This window comes from Balaenoptera physalus (assembly GCF_965194825.1).
Source record: "Balaenoptera physalus genome assembly, chromosome: 21".
NCBI classification, from domain to species: Eukaryota; Metazoa; Chordata; class Mammalia; order Artiodactyla; family Balaenopteridae; genus Balaenoptera; species Balaenoptera physalus.
In genome coordinates this window covers 7502124-7523909 of record NC_138902.1, presented here as the reverse complement: position 1 = coordinate 7523909, position 21786 = coordinate 7502124, and positions in this window count along the sequence as shown.

Sequence of the window (21786 nt, the reverse complement as noted above, 5' to 3'; positions counted from 1 at the left end):
GGGTGGGATGTGGATGATGCCAGTGAAGAAGGGTGGGAAAGGCCTCTCCTGAGTGTGGCCTCGACATGAGTGATGTCTTCAGGGAAACAAAATTCAAAGGTATTTCTAGATGCAAAGTGCTAGCGGGTGGCTGTGTTCGTCTCCTTGGGCTGCTGTAACAAATGACCACAAACTGCTTGGCTTACAACAATAGAAATTTATTCTCTCACAGTTCTGGAGGCTACAAATCTGAAGTCAAGGTGTAGGCAGGACCTCCCTCTGGAGGCTCTGATTGACAGTCAGGTCCCCACTTCTCTCCTCGCTGCTGGTGGCTGCTGAGAACGCTTGTTGTTCCCTGGCTTGCAGCTGAGTCACACCAGCCTGCTTGCTTCCCCGTGTGTGTCTCTGGGTGTCCTCTCCTCTTCGGAAAAAAGACCCCAGTCATCCGATTTAGCACTCATTATAATCCAGTGTGACATCATCGTAATTACATCTGAAAAGACCCTATTTCCAAATAAGGTCACATGTCCGAGGTGGACCTCAATTTGGGGGGACAGTATTCTCCCAGCACAGCAGTAGAGACAAAAGTGGGGATTGGATGGTAGACAAAGGTACAGACCCATACTGTGCATAATATTGACATTTACGTTGTCAACATTTTCCATTTTCTCGACTGGTCTGCTGCCGAATTCGTGGGGAATTCTCAAAGAGGGGTGCATCTACTGAGGATGCAGTGCCTTGGCTTCCAGTTGCACATTTAGAGCTAGAAGCGGGGATTCTGTCCCTGGCTCAGCTGCCTAGTAGTTTTACAGCATTGCTTTGAACTTCCTAAACCTTCGCTGCCATGATTTTATAATCAGGGATTACAATGACTGCCCTGCTTGTTTAGAAGCTTCCTGTTTGCGAAGCTGTGTAATAAATGGTAAAGTGTGTGTAAAATGTTCCTTCATGGGATTCAAAAAAATTATTTGTGCATTAGTTCCATTCTTTCATCTCTGCAGTGCAATATACGACCTTCTATCTTCCAGTTAGGGGCAGGCCTGCTGTGCACATCCGGAAGACTCGAAGAGCAATTAGGAAATCCATAGGTGTGACTTAATATTTATTTATGTGTCTTCAGCCAGGGGTCAGAACATAGCCACCGGCCAAATGCAGCCACTACTTATTTTGTAAGGTCTGCAAGCGAAGAATGGTTTTTACGTTTTTAAATGTTTGGAAAAAATCAAAAGAAGAATAATACATCGTGACATGAAAATTACATGGAGTTCAAAAATTAAGGCTCATAAATAAAGCCTTATTGGAACACAGCCATACTCAATCCTCTCCATACTGTCTAGAGCTCTCTTCACATCACACAGCAGAATTGAGTAGTTGCAGTGGAGGACTCTTTGTCCCACAAAGCCTGCAATGTTTACTCTCTGGCCGCCACACAGGAAATGTTTGCCCACCCCTGTGTGAAGTGGATGATTCTGGTGAAGGAGGAGGTGAGTTGTCATCCCTCTGGGTGGCTGTCTCCCTACTCATAGGAATGATCCCTTTGGAACATTCCAGACTCTAAAGCTGCCTTGTCTTCAGTTCATTTCCAGAGTTTCGTTTTTTTAGGACCCAGCAGGTTGAAGGTTGTAAGGAATAAGAAGTATCATTCCCAACCCCTGAACAGGAACTTTGTTGCTATTTTGCTTTGTTTCTTTCAATAAGATAGATTGAAATTTACGAACAGTTTATGTTGTAAGAATCAGGTTGAAGTCTGCCACACTGTGGAAACAATGAGAATGGTTTGTTTCTTCTGCCATCTTCCCACCAAACTGAATTTCTGGTAACCAGGACTCCTGAGTTTTCTGAGACAGCCCTGATGTAGAATATTTTTTCTTGTCACTACAGATCAATGATATGTCCTGAAAAATCTAATATTTCCTCTCCAAACTGTACCCAGCAGGGGAGTAACACTTTTGTTATACAAACACACAGATGCTAATTTAAATGAAAAAACAGATGTGAATGTGTAGTATGGCACTTGAGCTGTATACAACTTCCTAGGCCTGCGACAAGATCTGTAGCTTGGGAGTCTGGTTCTGAAGCTCATGTATACTAAAAAATATATATCATAGTCATTACTTCCATCTAGAGTCTGATTCAGAGGAGAGGAAAGAATTCCCCAAAATGACAGCTATGATAGTAATTTTTTTAAGGTGGAGGTAGTGTCATGGGTGTTTGATTATTGTAAGCCTTGTGGCCTCCTCCTGTACTCTAATTCCATTATTATATTGTTATCATTGGATATATCCTCTCCTTAGCAGACGACTTATTAAGGCCTTTTTATGTGTCAGGCCCTTTACTAAATACTTGGTATTTATTTCATTTGAACTTTACAATTGCAAGTAGGAATCTTCATTGCCTCCATCTTAAAAAGATATGAAAGCTGAAGCTTAGGTCAAGTATCTCATCCAACATCGTACACCTTGTAAGTGATACAGCCAAGGTTCAAACACAGTGCAGTTTAGCTCTCGAATCTGAGCTCTGAATTACTATATATTCTTCATTTACTTAATCTTTCATATTAATTGGCTGTCTACCAAGAGTCAGGTGCTGTGTTAATTACGGAGAATTTAATAGCAAATGAAACAGATACAGTTTCTGTTTACAGTGTTTACAGGATAGTGTGGGAAATGGACAATAATTTAAAAAATCATACAAATATGTAAATGAAGGAACGTAATGGAAAAATAGAGAATGGGAAAATCACAAGGTCTTTGGCATCAGGGAAGTCTTCTCTGAGTAAGGATTAGTCAGAGCAGTGAGGGGAGACAGGAGAATTCCAGGCAGATGGAACAGCATATGCAAAGCGTCTGCAGTCAGAAAAATCACAGCGTTTAAGGAATAACAAGAAAGCCAGCATGGCTAGAAGCCGTGCGGTGAGGTGCAGAGAATGGATTGATGGAAACAAGAGTGTCATCTACTTTGAACTGTCAAGTATCAGACTTTCAGTTGTTTCCTGTGTCGATGAAAATCATCCATAAACAGTCTATAATAGGAGTAGAAAAGAGTTTTATTTGAGCCAAACTGAGGGCTGTAGCCCAGAAGACAGCTTCTTAGATTACTCTGAGAAACTGCTCTGGAGAAGCATGGATTTCAGCACAGTTTTATGTCTTGTCAGAACAAAGAACATCACACAAGTCAGGGATACATTCCTTTAGGGTTTCAAAAAACCAGATCAGCACGCACACAGCGAGTCAGTATGACCTTGGCACCTGGGAAGGGGGTCTTATCATGGAAGGAACACCAGCAGTGGCGTCCCAGGAAGGGGGGGGCATTTCATCTTTATTTTTAACATGGACATTCTTTACTTCTGGTCAGTGCACCCTTTTCTTTCATAACTAAAGCAGATGTATAAAGTAGGTTTGATAGCCACAAACGGGCTGTTCTAGTCAGCATAAAATTCAAATTAAGCCAGAATGACTGCCCCATACCTCAGTATGTGAACATTTCTTTTATCAACTGAAAGAGTATGGCCTTGGATGAGGGTGACGGCAGTGGAGAAAAATGAGCAATAAATAGATCTGAGGGACAATGAAGTAGGCAAAAATGGATGAAGTGGATAATGGGTGTGAAAGAGAAGGTGGTTTCTGAATGACTTCCAAGCTTAGAACTTACACCACTCCATGGTGGCCGCTCCCACCCACCTCCACCCTCCCCCCCCCCCCCGCCACAATAACCTTGAGGTTGTGACCCAGAGACCAGAAAGATCTGAGAAGCAGGGAAGGACGTGACGAAACCCTTTGTCCATGTTGCGCCAGGCTGAGCAGGGCTAAAGTGGCGTAGAGGTGAATTTGCCCCCAGCCAAGGGGTATGGGGCAGCAAGGGAGAGGGACCAGGGGGCTTTGTCCTCAGAGCTTCTTCCCAATCAAGCCTTTCTACCTCTCTGATGGAGGGTGAGGACACCCAGGGGCCAGCCCAGGGCGTGGAGCCCAGAGAGGCACGGGCTAGAGGTGCCCTCCTGGTGTGCTGATATCCAAAGGCAGGACAGTGCGTTGAGTGAGTTCAAGACAGTCACCAAGGGAGGGGCTGCGGACAGGACAGTTACCAGAACCCCGGTACCCTGAATGAAGGATACCAGCAGGAAGTTATTGCAGGCGTCCAGAGGGGACACGGAAGTTGGCAGTAGTTGGATGATACGCCTCTAGCAGGAGGACTGGATTATTTAAAAGGTGGGAACAGTTTAGGTGTGGTCTCGGGACCTAGGTCCAGTGACTCCCAGGGGGTCCATCCCGTTCTTCCTTTGTTTAAAAGGCAGAGATGGTAGGACCCAGAGAGCACGATTTTAGACTTCTTGAGTGCATGGGCTTTGCTTACTCACCTTTGTACCTTAGCACCTCACACAGAGGGGCTCCATAAATGATTGTTCATATCTTCATAATAAGCTATTGCCCCATTGTTTTTGCTTTAAAACAATTAAGACTTTAAACAATAGTTTTAATTTAAAAAATGATCATTTGTATAGAAAGTCTTCTAGAACATTTCCATGAAATCATAGTTTAGTTATATACCTATCAAAGTGGCCTTGTTGAAAGAATATTTTGTGAAATTGGCTTTGTTCAAGAAAATCTGAGGGTTATGGCCAGTTTCCACAAGAATCTTGACCAGGTTCTTGGTCCCATGGGGGTCACATTCAAATAGGAAAAACCCAAAGAAAGGGAGAGGCAGGTCCTTGGAGGGCGTGCTCTCATAGCACAAGCTGGTCCCTCCGGCAGTTGCTTCTGATAACCATCTACACGTCCTGACTCCATCCTCCCCCTTGGCAAACCCTACTGCCCTCTCACTGGACACCTCTGCTGCTAGGCATTGCCTGCCTTCACCTGTCTGCTTTTGGAGGCTTGATCCTATTTTACCAGAAATCAAGGCTGTGTGAGCCGGAGTTGGTGTGCAGCTCACAGAGGTAGATGTCCTTCCCAGATCCCAACCCCCTTTCAGCCATAAGACAAAAGGGACGTGATAGTCAGGAAGTCCTTCTCTGGAGGACAATCTGGTGCTGCCTCAGGGGTGAAGAGGTCGAGAATGCCTCCTGGGTGACCTTAAGACTTGGAAGGGTATGGATCAGATTCCCTAGTGTGTGTCTTCTCACTTTGCACACCACTTGGGCCCTTGAAAATGAATCGAAAGATATTTTTGTTTAGGGTAGTTTGAATGAAAGAATTCTGGTGACCACAGATTGCCAAAGAGCTGTTTGATCTGTGACAGTCTCTCTCCAGCTGATTTCAGCTCTGAAATGTTAGTTTCTATGTTGCTCTGAAATGTTAGTTTCTATGTTGGCTTTTTTGGGGGCAGGTAACATGGGCACACAGGAGCCTCCAGGCACAGGTGACTCACTGGCATATGACAGCTGGAATCTGCAGCTCTCTCCTCCCTTTCTGCTGTGTCTCCTCTTTTTAGGTGTCTGTATCTCAAACATAACTTCCCTGTCTCAATTATTTTTTCCCCCTGATAGATAGATTTCCTATGTTAACATGCTAGAATCTCAAAAAACATCAGTTTGTTTTTCTCTGAAATCCCAACTCTATCCTGAAAATTTTATCACTCATGTTTAATCAGATTTCTTTCCTTCTGTGTCTGGGTCCATTTATCTTCATCTCTTCCCTGGCTGCAGGGAGGGGTGTGAGGGCATCTTGCCTCCCTTCCCTGCTTTGTCCTACAAAGCCCCGTGAGTCTGTACCCTCGTGCAGCCCTGTCATAAGTCACGCCTGCTGTCACCCTGTTCCATGACCCCCAGTGCCCGTTCTGTTTCTCCTTTGTCACCTCTGGGCATTCCTCATGCTCAGAATATTATTCTTGCAGAACAAAGACGTCCGTTTCCTTCACTACCTTCTGGCTTGCAACCGTTTGGCTCTGTTTAGGTTGATGTGTTCATTTAGGAATATATGTATATTTTTCTTCTTGCCTTAGAACCGGACAAGGGGTTGTGACATTGGAATACAAGATACATTTTAACTTCATGTGACCTAGATTTGCTGCAGGTCATGCTGAGACAATGATGAATGTCTCCTGTTAAACACCGGAAAGCCTTGCAAAATACATTTTGAAAATAGGGATGATGCACTGAGTTCTACTAATTTGCAGTAAAATGGCTTTTTGGACTTGGATCCAGCAAACCTCACTCATGCACCTGCCCCATATCACAGACTTAGCTGGGAGCTCTGCACATGTGAGCTTATGTCAGTCTCAGAACATTTTCTCAACGTGAGCATTTACTGTGCCCGTTTTACAAATGAGATAAAGAAGGTTTGGGGCAGATCATCTAATTCTTTCTCATTCTCCCACTTCCCGGTGGCAGGCTTTGATGCACTGACTTTCTTTATTTTTAAGAACACACTTTCACTCCTGGCTCAGCCATTTCATATATCAGTGATATCGGTAGTGCTGTGTTCCCACAGAACATTCTTTATGGGAGTGACTCAAGGAAATCGTCCACTCAGAGCCTGCCGTGGGCTGCAGCAATGTTTGGTGGGGCATCCCAGTCACGTTCTTTGTTCCCCAGGTCCCTACTAAGGGTTGATGGCCTTACAGACCTATAGAAAATCAGGTTTTAGATGCTGAGGTGCGACCTGGTTCAGTGTAATATAAAGGAAAAGTCATAGGTTTTGGGACCTTCCCTGGCATTGAATCTGGCCTCCAACTTCTGCTAGCTGGGTGACCGTGGTCAAGTTTCTTAATTTTTCTAAGATGTAGCTTCCTCATCTGAGAAATGCTACCAACAGCCCATATGTTCCAGGACTACTGAGAAGAATACATGTGACAATGTAAACGTGAAGTAGGGAGCCCCCCAGAGCCTGGTGGGGGAGAGATGCCCTACACCTGTTACCTTCTTCTCCTTTCTAATAGCCCAGATGATGCTGAGTGTCTTCCTGCTGCTGCATTTGATAGGGGGAGAAACACATACAGACTGGTTAGAATGACCTAGTGGTGAAATTCAGTGGTCTGTATCCAGAACTAAACGCTGCTGAGAGAGACGTTTTCTGTAGAAGCCCTAAGTGATGGCCAAGGAACTAGACAAACTGAGAGGAAATATTGCAGTGTCCAATAACATTCTTGTTTGAAGGAACCTAAACTAATTCAAAGAGTGAAAAATATGGTGTTGGTATTTGCACATCAGATCTTTGCTTGGAGGAACACTTTCATCTTGTCCTGACTTGGCCGCTATCCAGTCCCCATCATTGAGTCTAAGCAGGAGAGAGTGAGATGTTTGGAACAGCTGCAGTGACAGCAAGCACACCCCTAGGTCACATGCGTGGTGTGGTTGGTTGTACTGTATTCCCTTTCCTCCCGCTCACGGGTGGCATTATTCAGTCATGGCACAGCGACTTTAATAGATATTAAAAATGCAGCTGTTTAAGCATGTCATTCTTCAAACCCCATCGAAACTCTCTCTGGAAGCATATGTGAGCGAATGGTGCAGGACTGTTTCCTACTTGCAACAGGGATTGTTCCTCTTGATCTGTGACATTGTATAGCCAAATAGCCCTGTAATCATTTATAATTCCTCTATTAGCTTTGTCTTTTTGCCAAGTATAGTTAAAAGAAAAATTGTGTAGAAAAGGAGATGATTTTTACTGTAAATTCCTGACGGAAAAAGGCATTTTTCTTCGAAGTTATTAACTGGGTTTTACAGCTGACCTTTCAAGGAATGTCTATGGCTTCAGATACTCAAGAACTCAGCAAATATTGTCCTCTGTATAATTTAAATAGTCATTATAGTTTGGGCTGTAAGCACTGAATATGTATTGTAAGACACAATGTTGGTTTTCTTAAATTTTTGATATTTTATTGTTAAAGAAAAACGTCTGTTTCCTTTGTACACTGAGTGTTGGTTGACCCTTTCTTATTAAATTTCCTCATCACAGCTGTACGTAATCCTAGAAGGTCAGTGGTTGGCATTAGCAACCCCAGAAATGAATGGTCATGATGTCACATCCTAGAATTGACAAATTAGTTTGTTTGATCTCTCATTACCCTTCTATCCATTGCTGTAATGGAGAATGGAAAAATTCAAGATGGGATTAAGGCCTGAAATTTCCTCAACACCAAAAAACAAGAGTTGTGAGGGTGTCTCTCCTGTTCTTCCCTCACTCCATACAGACTTGGCTTTTTTGTGTGTGTGTGAGCGTTGTGACATACTGTCCTGGGCAGTAGTTCTTTGCTTTCATGGCTAATGATGCAAAAAGGAGAAGGAAAGGGGAGAGAAAGAGAAAAAAACAGAACGCTATCAAGACAAAAGTAAAGTTAAATCATAACCAAAGAATATCTGAGTTTGGAAGGGATTTCAAGGCTTCTCCGTGGAAGCCTTGTCACTTAGAAATAAAAGAGAAAACCTATAGTCCTGTCTGCCTCTCACTTGGACTTCAAGAAAGGCTGAGAGATCTTGGACAAGTCACTAAACATTCCTGGACTGTTTCCTTGTCTGGAGTAAATGATCACTTGTTGCTTTCCGATCTTCATCAAATGTGATTTAAATATTCTCTGGAAACCAATATTATGATTCATAAATAAACTGATTCATAAATAAATTGTTTACCATTAGAAATATTTATTTCATTTTCTAATGCAATAATTATTCATCTGTATAACCCAGTAATAAGCACCAATTCCAGATAGAGAGTCAGTGGTGAGCAAAGCCAGACCCAGACAAGATCCCCCTGCCCTTGGCTGAAAATGGCAACCCTGATGAATGCTGTGGTGAGTGGGCATGGTGCCAGGGGAGCTCATTAGAGGAGATGGCCTGTCTGGGAGCTGGCAGAAGGTGTCTCTGAGCGGTGATTCCTACGTGGCACCTGAAGGGTGCATAGGTATTCACAGGTAAGGAGGTAAGGGGAGATCATTCCAGGGAGCAGGAATCACATTTATGAAAGTTTGGGGAGGGACGGAGAGAAGGCGAGCCTGGCAAGGGCAGAACAACGCCAGGTATGGTGGTAAAAGAGGCTAGGACAGGCACTAAGTAGGAGCCAGACCGCTGATGCTTTTAGGGGAAGGCTGACGATGTAATGGACCATCCCAGCCCATCCCAACTGCGATACGTGTGCAAGTGAGAGGGCACTATTAATAATGAAACTGGAAAAATAGGTGTAACCCACTATGTATGATCAAGGGCTCTATTTAAAATCTATCAAAAGAAGTTTTCTTTTTACTTTACGTGGAATGAGAATCATCAATGGATTTTAAGCCATAAGGCTGAAATGATCACATGTGGCTTTTGAAAATCAGTTTGCTGCAAAGTGGAAGAAAGATTGAGGAGGGCCTCAGAGGGGAGCGAGGGGACCTGCCAGGAGGAGTCTGTTGTAGAGGTTTAGGGGAGTTTGGACTGGGGCAGAGCAGGTGGAGATCAGAAGTGAATAATAATGAGAGAAATTAAAGTTAACATCTTCAGTGATGGAGGGTTGATTGCAGTAAGGGTTCCAATTTGTTTCCACCTCCTTGTGTACATGCCCTTTGGCATCATTCTCCCAACCTGAACCGGGACTAAAATAGGCAATTTGCTTTGGTAGTGGAGTAGTAAGAAAAGCACCGCAAGTAGAGACATGAAACACACGTGGCCACTGCCCCGAGACTTGTGACGCACTTGGATTCTGGCAACCCATCTGGGCCAGCTGACTGGAGGATGGGAGGGCACGGGGAAGGAGGTGGGGGGCATCCCAGTGGAGGCCGCCAGAAACCTGAGACCCAGCCTAACAGCCGACTGCCAACGTGGAGAGCAGGCAAGCCTGGCTCAGACAAGGAGAACCGCTCGGCTGAGCCCTGTCCGAATTGCCCACCTGTGGAATCTCAGACTAGGGAAATAGTTGTTGTTGCAAGCCATTACATTTTGGTTTGGTTTGTTACATAGCAGTAGATGCAGAAGTTGTTACTGAGAGAAAACTCTGGACGAAGACCAGATTTGCATAAACCCATTTAGTTTAGACATGTTGATTTTGAGGAGCTATTGAGATATTTTGGAGGTGATGTCAACCAGGGGTGGGGATTTGTGTCTGGAGCTCAGAGGAGAGATTTGTGTGGAGATATAGATGTCTGTGTGTGTGTGTGTGTTTGAGAACCTCCAGGGAGAGAGTGTGAAGAGAGGGGAGGAGAGGAGGGGAGGGCAGGGGAGGGCTGGGGCAGGAGCCTGGAGACCTACTGCTGGGAAGACAGTGAGGCCTCAGAGGACATGTGGAGGAAGCAGGCAGAGTAGGAGGAAGATGGGAGTGTGTTGTGTATGGGAGGCTTAGCTGGTTACCATCAAAGTCACGGTAGAGGATGAAATCAGCTATAGAACAATATCTTTTTGCATTTTACTACTTCAATATTCCATAAAACAATACCAAATTGTCCATTTTCTGTTTCCTTAAGAGGGCAAGTTGAATGATAGGCACTAAGAAATATGAAATGTCCCCTTGCTTTCTTCCCTTCTGGCACATGAGGTGGAGGGGCAGAGGTTTTGATGACCTACAGGTGTAGGATAAACATTCTCTGGCTGGAAATGGAGGAGCGTTGCCTGGCAGCTCTGGCTCTGGGCACCGTGTGTAGCAAGGGATAGGCTGCCTGTAATCCTTCTTCTGCACCTTTGTTCCCTCCCAGGGCCACTGTGCTTGACTCCGAGATACTCTCCTCCAAGCCTGGGCTCGGGAAAAGCTCTTATACGCTCATTTATACTAAGGTGCAAATGACTGATAGGCCTGAGTCATTTGTTTTGCTCAGAAAACTAAATTTTAAACATGAAGAAATCTCTCTCTATTCTGGGAAATGCAGTTATGTGAATGTGGGGAAAATGTTTTCATATACCACTTCCTTGCATTACTGCCCTGTGGTTTGCTTTTATATATTGAAAATAGAGCCCCATGTTCTCAGATTGTGGACTTTTGGGTGTTTTCAGTCTAGAATAAGCATGCCTCATGGATTTATCTTTTCTCCCCACAGAAACCTGCTTCCCCTCCTATGTGTCCTTTTACGATCTAATGATACCAAACGTCTTCCATTTTCTCAGGCTGCAAACTATTGAAATACATTCAGCCCCGCTCACCTGCCACATTCCGATCCTGTGATTCTGCCCTGTCTGACCCTGCTCACCCCATCTCGGTCCCTTCCTGCTGTTTCAGAATGAGATCAAGCCGTCATCAACTCCCACTCGGCCTAGTGCCTCTGCCTCCTTACCCTTGTTCTATGTCTGTCTTTGCTTCTATCCAGCCTAGAAATTTTGTTACAAGAATTGCCTTTCTTGTGTCTTGGTCTGATCTTGTCCCATCTTCTTTATCTACCTTTGATGCATTTTCTTGTAGGATAAAACCTAAACTTCTCAACAGGGCACCCGTAGCCCCTCCTAATTTAGCTGCCTAACTAGGGCTTGCCTCAATCGTTATTTTAGTGCGAAGTTAGGTAGGAATTGCAAGATACCAAGGGCAAGTCCGTCCAAAGGATTTCACTCTCCCTTCATTCCCCATTCCCAGTTTACCTTTGTGAAGATGCAATTCTTGAACTGTGCTGGGGGTACTATATGCAAGGTGGGTTTGCTCAGTCACTCACGTGGAGGGACACTGGTGAGTTACAGCTGGGCGGAGCCAGGTGACTACATTCAGGAGAGGTGCTCCAGGTGACGGGGGTCTGACGGCATGTGTTTTTTCACTTAGAACAGAAATGAGGGACCACTGGATACATCTTTTCACATTTCTTTCACCTCATTTGGGACCCTGATATTACATGGAAACATACAAGGAATGAAACACACAAGCCTGATAACTAAACCAGCTGGGGGTCTGCAGCGGGGTCGTGCCCCTTGGCCTCTCCTCACCCTCACACCACTTCCCAGCTCCCTGTCTCCAGCAGGCTTGCCTTCTATCTCTACCGGCCAGGGACCCAGAGTCCTTGGTGTGTTTCGATATAGAAATGGAGCTGGCAGACGCAATCTTTGCACCAACCCCTCCTGCTTCCTGCGAGAAGGAAACATCCAAACATGCAGTGCCAGGGAGCCTGGGCCCCAGGTAGGAGATTGTCTCCAAAGGGTCCTTTAACAAGACCTTATTATCCCACCCCGTCACCCTTGTGGACTCAGCTCCTGGCGTTGACCCAACGGAACTCTAAGATCATGTCAGGTCAGATTCTCCTCGTTCGTGGAAGTGGTTACCATGCATCTTCTTTCTTTTTTTAAAGCTGGTCACCCTCCTAGAAATGAGTGCCCGTTCCCCCCCTTCTTTGCCTGAAGAACCCCATTTCTCACTCATGGTCCAGCTTGGAAAGCACCTGCGCCTCGAAGACCACCATCACCTGGGGGCCCTCTGCATTTTGTTTGGTGTGTGTGTGTCTTTCTTTTTTTTTACTAAGGACTTCCCTCTCTATGGTAAGGTCCAGAAGGGCAGGGAATATGTTATTTCCTTTTACATCCAAGATAACTTAGCACATGGGTGGTGAGTGAATAAATGAACAAGAAAGTAGCACTTGGGTTTGAACTAGACCTCTGTCAGTGCAAAACATCGTTTCTTTGCAAGCGGATTACTTGGCCCTTAGGAAATGCTTAGTGGGACCCTCAGCCAGGGCAACCTTGGATCAGCTGTCTGGGGCGTCTGCCTGACATCTTGGGGCCATTAGGAAATACTCAGGAAGGAAGCTCCCTGTTCAGATGTCATCACCAATTACTGCTTTCAGGTGTTAACTGAAACGACCCAATTAAGCAAATGTTTTAAAGCCTTGAATTCTTGTTGAGTAGAGAAAAAGATCAATTATTCAAAGGCTCCTTTTAAAGAAGTAGGCATTTGGAGGACACAGGAACGTTACATTTTGCCAAACGGGAATAGCTGTGTCATTTCCCTTTCTGATTATAAAATGAGATACAGTGATTCTTATTTTCTACATGGTTTTATTTATTTACTTAGTTTAGTTGCAAACTAAAGTCCCACCCTGAGAGATGTCGTCGTTAACTGTATGATAGAGATCCTTTCTGGTTTCTTTACTTTGATACACCTGGAAATATATGTATATATAGAAAATATTTTGATAGTTGCATTTCTATATACATATATATACATCTGTATATATGCATACATAATCATATATAAGCTATATATAATATTTACATATGAATTGTATGTTAACTATGTTATATATGTATTTTGGGGGCAAAAATGGGATAACACTATATAGATAATGTCTGTGTCCTGCTTTTTTTTTTTTTTTTTTTTTTTTTATTTGTTTATTTATTTATTTATTTATGGCTGTGTTGGGTCCTCGTCTCTGTGCGAGGGCTTTCTCCAGTTGCGGCAAGCGGGGGCCACTCTTCATCGCGGTGCACGGGCCTCTCACCATCGCGGCCTCTCCCGTTGCGGAGCACAGGCTCCAGACGCGCAGGCTCAGTAGCTGTGGCTCACGGGCCCAGTTGCTCCGCGGCATGTGGGATCCTCCCAGACCAGGGCTCGAACCCGTGTCCCCTGCACCGGCAGGCAGACTCTCAACCACTGCGCCACCAGGGAAGCCCCTGCTTTTTTATATAATAAAATAGTTTAGTCAAATTCCTATGGCAACACAACACATGTATCTTATTTTTAATGCTTTCTTTTAAATGTTATATTGAATGAATATTCTGAAATTTAGTTAATCAATTTCTTATTAATGGATATTTATGCTATATCAAAATTTTAACTATATTTTGGTCCACTTGTACAAGTATTTATTTAATATCCTCCTAGCAGCATTTCTGTGTTATAGCCTTTTGATATGTAGTCTAAGGCTAAGGCTATTGCCTGCCAGGAAGATTGTACTGACTTGTATTCCCACTCTCAGTGTATGAAAGTGTCCATTTTACTTCATCCTCACAAATACTAGATGTTAGTAATCCTTTTAATCTTTGCTAATTTGGTAGATAAAAATGAGATTTCATTATTTGGTTGATATAGCTTTAGTTACTAGTGAGGTTTGATTATCATGTGGTTATGTCCATCTTTTCTAAACATTCATAACTTTTTCTGAATTTCATAGTATGTCATTTATCCTTTACTCACTTTTACTTTTTGTTCTATATTATCCCCCTACCCATTTGTGAAATTGTTTTCTAGCTTTGAGTCCAGTACTGTTCAAATGAGGTTTTGCTAAAGGAGATGATCACGCCAAACCACCCGAATTGGATTCTGCCAGAATGTATGAAGTAGTTTAGAAAGAGGAAATTAAAATTTGGGGGAGCACCTTTGAATTTGATGTCCCTGTAATCAGCTAGAAATTTCTGCCCCTGCTTCTCATTCCTTTAACTTTTCCCCCATTCTGTTCATTTTATCTGCACAGAAGCTACAGCATGATTTTTTAACCACGGAGCCATGAACTTTCAAGGGAATCTGTGGATAGAATTCTAGAGATTTGTGAACTTTGATTGGGAAAAAGATGACATTTTTATGCGCACTGACATCTTGAGATTTAGTATTTCTTTCAATTATACATGTGAGCAACAAACCGTAGTAATAGTAGCAATTCCTGACACCAATAAAAACCACCAATATTTTGAAATCACATCACTGATGTTGAAAGCATCCTCTCTTTATTACAAAAACGTGAAATATTTTGTTGGTTGTATTTCACTACAATTGGGTTATTCTGTAATCTTGTGCATTTTGCTTTATGCACTTAAAAAGATTATTTTGAGAAGGGGTCTGTAGGTGTCAAGGCACACATAGGTTAAGAATCCCTGAGCTGGAGAAAGTGTCAAGGTTACTGGAAGATTCTTACTTGTTCCTGCGTAAGGTTCCTCCTTTGCCCTGACCTCTCCTTTCCCTATATCATTCCTCACTCTCCTGGATCCCTGTCCTAGGCCCCTGGAAACTTTTCAAGTGTTATATCAAATATATTAACATCTACCCTTGTTCCCCATTAAATACATTTTTATTATAAAAATTTGAAAGAATTATACTAATTGTATTTTTTAAATCACTTGGTTATGAGAAAGTTATTTCATTTACAACTGACTGCGCTTTCTTGACAACTATTGTACTTATTCAGGGGTTCTTGCAAAGCAGGCAAATCTAACATACAAATTGTTTTCTAAATGTAATGAAATTTTTATGAGCGCTAAATTTAACAATTAATGAAGTTGACATAATGATACGTTTTTGTACATTTAATTAAACATTTAGCAATAGTCATTGTGCAGTTTGCTTTCCATATTTTGGAGCCAATTTTTGAAAAGTATGTTTTGTAGGTTCTGGAAAGCCCCTGGGCCCTGAGGCTGGTGCCTGTAGTGCCTAAAGGGATACGGTACCGCCTGGGGGTGTAAATCAACAGCCTTTGTACTCAGCCTTTTCTCAGACCATGTTCCTTCACCTCTTGCCCTTAACTGGAAACTCCCCACGTGGTGGGCACTTTCCTGCCACGATCTACTTCCAGCCTCATTCTGTCCACACACATCACCCTACAGCTCTCCTTTAGCTGATGCCCGTGGTCTGACCCTGTGAGGTCTTGGATCGCTCAGTCTACCGTCCAGATACTGCCAAGAACAACTTTCACATCCTTGGAGACAAGCCATCCTGCGTCCTGACCTCCTCTAGGCTCCTTTGCAGCCAGGTTTCAACTTTGTTTCAGGGTGTGGCCCCAGCTCCCCAAACAACATCGTCATTTCTCAAGAAGTTTCTACTTCTTGGGAACGAATGAATGATCTTTGTCTTCTCATTGCCTTAGTCATATTCCTTCATTATTACATGGCACTTAACCTTTTCTGAAGTATTAAAATGCAACATAGAAACTTCTAATCACATAGGGGAACTTCATATTCCCCCAGTTCTCCAAGTCCTAACTCCTAGGATACCTTGTCTTTACTGCATCCGTATCTCCAACACCTTAACCCTTTCCTTTTCAACCCATCCAGCGGGCACCTCTTCGCTTTGCTTTTTTCAGTGCTCTTTTGCCAGAACCTTCATTGCCCCGGCTACAGCAGCAACCGTGGTACTTATATTAATGACTAGCGTCACCTAGGGCATCCCATGCGCCAGACTCTAAGCTGAATGTTTCACGTGCGTTGTTTCATGTAACTATTTTGTGCGGACTATTACTCTTTTCATTATAAAAAAGCAGCTGAGGATAAGATAGATTAGATAACTTGTTTAATAGCATATAGTTTGAAAGTTACAGAGCAGAGACTTTATGTCATTTTCCATAATCTATATTTATATAGTGAGATATATCTGGATAAATCTGTATCTCTGTCTATGTTTATAGATAGAGGTGGATAATCAGACCTCCCTCAAATTCACTTACTTTCCTTGAGCACATTTATGCCGATTCCTCATCTTATTTACTTCCCACCCACCTGGCCAACGGCCCTGCTGAAATATTGGTCAAGGTTACTAATGACTGACCTGCTAGTGACCAGTGTCAGTGGGATATTTAGTGCTTTCTCATCTGATCTGAGCATATTGTTTGGCATAGGGTGTCCAGCACTGTAGCTTGCTGGTCGTGGAGTGAAGCTGGGTCTTGATGTTGAGATGGAGATCTCTGAGAGATTTTCACCGTTTGGTATTACATGGAGCTGGGAGGTCTCTTGTGGACCAGTGTCCTGAAGTTGGCTCTCCCACCTCAGAGGCACAGCCCTGATGCCTGGCTGGAGCACCAAGAGCCTTTCATCCACACGGCTCAGAGTAAAAGAGAGAAAAAATAGAAAGAAAGAAAGAAAGAAAGAGGATAAAATATAGTGAAGTAAAATAAAGCTATTATAAAGCAAAGCTATACAGACAAAATCTCACCCAGAAGCATATACATATACACTCACAAAAAAAGGAAAAGGGGGAAAATTAATATATCCTGCTCCCAAAGTCCACCTCCTGAATTTGGGATGATTCGTTGTCTATTCAGGTATTCAACAGATGCAGGCACATCAAGTTGTTTGTGGAGTTTTAATCCGCTGCTTCTGAGGCTGCTGGGAGAGATTTCCCTTTCTCTTCTTTGTTCACACAGTTCCCGGGGTTCAGCTTTGGATTTGGACCCGCCTCTGCGTGTAGGTCGCCTGAGGGCGTCTGTTCCCTGCCCAGACAGAACGGGGTTAAAGGAGCAGCTGCTTCGGGGGCTCTGGCTCACTCAGGCCGGGGGGGAGGGAGGGGTATGGATGCGGGGCGAGCCTGCGGTGGCAGAGGCCGGCGTGACGTTGCAGCAGCCTGAGGCGCACCGTGCGTTCTCCTGGGGAAGTTGTCCCCGGATCACGGGAGCCTGGCCGTGGCTGGCGGGCTGCACCGGCTCCCGGAAGGGGCGGTGTGGAGAGTGACCTGTGCTCGCACACAGGATTTTTGGTGGCGGCAGCAGCAGCCTTAGCGTCTCACGCCCGTCTCTGGGGTCCGCGCTGATCGCCATGGCTCGCGCCCATCTCTGGAGTTCGTTTAGGCGGCGCTCTGAATCCCCTCTCCTTGCGTGCCGCGAAACAAAGAGGCAAGAAAAAGTCTCTTGCCTCTTCGGCAGCTGCAGACTTTTTCCCGGACTCCCTCCCAACCAGCTGTGGTGCGCTAACCCCTTCAGGCTGTGTTCACGCCGCCAACGCCAGTCCTCTCCCTGCGATCCGACCAAAGCCTGAGCCTCAGCTCCCAGCCCCGCCCGCCCCGGTGGGTGAGCAGACAAGCCTCTCGGGCTGCTGAGTGCTGCTCGGCGCTGAGCCTCTGTGCGGGAATCTCTCCGTTTTTCCCTCTGCGCCCCTGTTGCTGTGGGATCCGCGCTGATAGTCGCGGCTCGCGCCTGTCTCTGGAGCTCGTTTAGGTGGCGCTCTGAATCCCCTCTCCTCGCGCACCAGGAAACAAAGAGGGAAGAAAAAGTCTCTTGCCTCTTTGGCAGCTGCAGACTTTTTCCCGGACTCCCTCCCGGCTAGCTGTGGTGCACTAACCCCTTCAGGCTGTGTTCACGCCGCCAACCACAGTCCTCTCCCTGGGATCCGACCTAAGCCCGAGCCTCAGCTCCCAGCCCCTGCCCGTCCCGGCAGGTGAGCAGACAAGCCTCTCGGGCTGGTGAGTGCTGCTCGGCGCCGAGCCTCTGTGCGGGAGTCTCTCCGCTTTGCCCTCCGCACCCCTGTGGCTGCTCTCTCCTCCGTGGCTCCGAAGCTTCCCCCCTCTGCCACCCGCAGTCTCCGCCCGCGAAGGGGCTTCCTGGTGCGTGGAAACCTTTCCTCCTTCACAGCTCCCTCCCACTGGCGCAGGTCCCACCCCTATTCTTTTGTCTCTGTTATTTCTTTTTTCTTTTGCCCTACCCAAGTACGTGGGGAGTTTCTTGCCTTTTGGGAGGTCTGACGTTTTCTGCCAGCGTTCAGTGGGTGTTCTGTAGGAGCAGTTCCACGTGTAGATGTATTTCTAATGTATCTGTGGGAAGGAAGGTGATCTCCGCGTCTTACTCTTCCGCCATCTTCTCTAACTCCTCATATATCCTCTCTTGAGTCTCAGTTTATGTTCTGTGAAGTGGGACTCATCACATCTACACTGCAGTGCGCTCGGGCAGAGCAGCACAATATTTGAAAGTGCCCTTGACAATGACCAGCCCATTATAATACTCCAGGAATGGTTATACTATCATTGCCAATGACACACCCATAGTCCGGATATTATCCGTAACGATTACTAAGGTTGTTTATCTCCCTCCACTTTTACTAAGACAAAAAAAGGTTTAAAAGACTCTAAGTCATTTTTACTGAGGTTCTTTTTTTTTTTTTTTTTTCAAAATACTAATTGTAGGGCTTCCCTGGTGGCGCAGTGGTTGAGAATCTGCCTGCTAATGCACGGGACACGGGTTCGAGCCCTGGTCTGGGAAGATCCCACATGCCCTGAAGCAACTGGGCCCGTGATCCACAACTACTGAGCCTGCGCATCTGGAGCCTGTGCTCCGCAACAAGAGAGGCCACGATAGTGAGAGGCCCGCGCACCGCAATGAAGAGTGGCCCCCGCTCCCCACAACTAGAGAAAGCCCTCACACAGAAATGAAGACCCAACACAGCTAAAAATAAATAAATAAATTTATTAAAAAAAAAAAAAAACTAATTGTAAAGTCTGCAGTGGGTATATAGGTGTTCAACTTTTTTCCAGATTTTATGTTTTTGGTTTTGTTTTTAAATTTTTTATTTATTATTTATTTATTATTTTTATTTTTGGCTGTGTTGGGTCTTTGTTTCTGTGCGAGGGCTTTCTCCAGTTGTGGCAAGTGGGGGCCACTCTTCATCGCGGCGCGTGGGCCTCTCACTATCGCGGCCTCTCTTGTTGCGGAGCAAAGGCTCCAGACGCTCAGGCTCAGTAGTTGTGGCTCAGGGGCCCAGTTGCTCCGCGGCATGTGGGATCTTCCCAGACCAGGGCTCGAACCCGTGTCCCCTGCATTGGCAGGCAGATTCTCAACCACTGCGCCACCAGGGAAGCCCCTTTACTGAGGTTCTTAATACTCACCTTCCTCACAAGGGTGGACAAAACTCTCAGCGTTTTGTATTGAGTGCAAATGTCTCTATTCTTGCCCATTTCAGAGTCCTCCTTACTCAAAATGTAGGTTTTGTCGATCTTTAGTACCCTGTCTCTCGTCTTACCTCAGATTATTCTGTGGTAAGATGGTGCAAACTATGTATTTACTAACTGGAGAGAATTCAAGTCCCCGGAGCTGTTGTAGCTCAAAATTCTGTTTTAAGTGGAGTCATTTTCTGTGCTTTCCTTTCGTGCTGTCTGCAAAATGCCTGTTTCTGTCCTCCTTGAGATCCAGGTTTACAGCACTCTCCTTTTTCTCATTCTGGGGTCTCTATGTTTGTGGCATCTCTGAGGGCCCATGTTCTGTTGAGGCTAAATTTGATACTTGGGGGGGGGAGAAAGCAACTTCCAGATGGGTCAGCCTAGAAAAGGATCCCCCATTGTGTAGAAATTTAAAAACAGGCAAAATACCTGTCCTATCAGACACTATGATTTGCCCCCTCTGTCTGACGCAGCCCAGAGCTTCGTCATTTAATACACACCTATCTACTGTGAAGGCCCAGCCAACAAGATCATTTTGGAGCCCTGAGTGGGTGCCCAGAATGGATGGGAGAGCTGAGGTAACCAGAACTCTGCCTTTTTTATGGACAGGTGTTAGGGCATCTTCTTTTCAAAGTGACACATTCCCAACCCATCCAACTCACGTAGAGGAAAAAAAGCACTGTCACCAGGCAAAGGGAGAAAAACATGGGGCTGCAGAGGAAGAGGGATCTTGTGGGGACGCTTGTATTATTCATCCACGTGCAAGTATGAACTCCAGATTTGATAAGACATGCAGTCTGATCAAAAGTCATGCAATTAATGATTTCTTTCAAAAATCAAAGAACTCTTTGATTCTTCATTTTAATGTAACTTTGACCTCTTTTCTTTCCATGTCATGAAAGAGGCCTTGACTAAGCTAAACATGCTCTCTCTCCGTGCCTGCAGTGTATCAGAAAGCATCCTCAGTTACTTTCACAGGCAGTGGAGAGCTCCTTAATTTTTCTCTGATGACAAGAGCTCCCTTTGAGCCTGGGCCAGAGGTGAGCAAGATTCTGATTCTGGAAAGATGTAGAAAAATGAAGTTCCTTTTGCCAGAGGTTCTGGGTGAGCATTGTTGATGTATGACTGTTAGCAGTCTTACCCTCCTTCCACCTATTCTTCCTTTTCTGCATGGTGGACTGTCCTTTAGTTTTGGGGGTACAGTATTGGGGAAAAAAGGAAGGGGAGGCTAGAGGGAAGTAGGCTAGTGGCTGGGATTTTGTGCAAGAATATTTGAAGAAGGAAGTGTGGGAGCAAGTGCTGTGGTAAGACGGGAAAGGGAGAATTAAAAACAAAAAATCTGTGATCCATAAATCCCCTTCAAAGACTCTAAGCAAAGTACTTAAATTATTTTACAATTACCTTTTGGTTACTACTCTGCAGTATAAAAAACAATAAGTTCACTTTTTATCGTATCCCCATGTCATTAGCATCATTTTAAAGACATGTCTTAACAGCTGTATCGTGTACCATCCTTTATTTAACCAGCTCCCTTTTTTGGACAGTTAATTCAGTTATTTTGTTGTTTATAAATATATATATATATATATATATATATATATATATATATATATATATATATATATATATATATGATGGATATTTTTGTTTGTAATTCTGATTATGTCATTTTGTCAGCCAGGATAATTGATGGTAGCTGTACTAACAAACAACCTAAAATCTCAGTGGCTTAGCAGGTGTTGACTGAAAAAAATGCACAACTAAAAGTTGAGAATCATCTTTTTTTTGGTGGACTTGCTGAGGACTTAAGCCCGGGAGGCAGTGTCAGATCGCTCTGAGAGATTGCACTGAAGAGGGAAGGGAGGAACCAGGACATATAGGAGTTTTGCAAAAACAAAACAAAACAAAACATAAAACCCCAAAACAACCAGGTAGTGGGAACATCAAAAGATTACTGTTAATTAAAGAAAAACCAGACATCTCAAGTTAATGAATTTAGCATTTTTCTGTGTATGGGAAGAGGCAGGAGTCTGGGCTCATTGGAATCCTTCCTTTGATGTGCATTTGAACTATCTAGAGCCAGCATCCTGCTTTTCTCCATCCTGAATCCCCTCCGGGTGCACCATCGGGGATGGCTGCCCTGGCTGATGATGGCTTGATGGCTGCAACACTCTGTTGACTGATAGGGCAGGCGACATTCTTCATCCATACAGGTTCAAGTTTTATTTCTTGCTCGATTTACTGGCTAGGGTTGGAGTGGGAGACTCTGTTCTTTGCAGATGTGAGGGACTCAGGGTCCTTCAACATTGTGGCGTTACCTTCCTCAGGTCCTCAGAGCCCCGGTGCTGGAAGAAGGGAGCTTGGAAGAGGCACG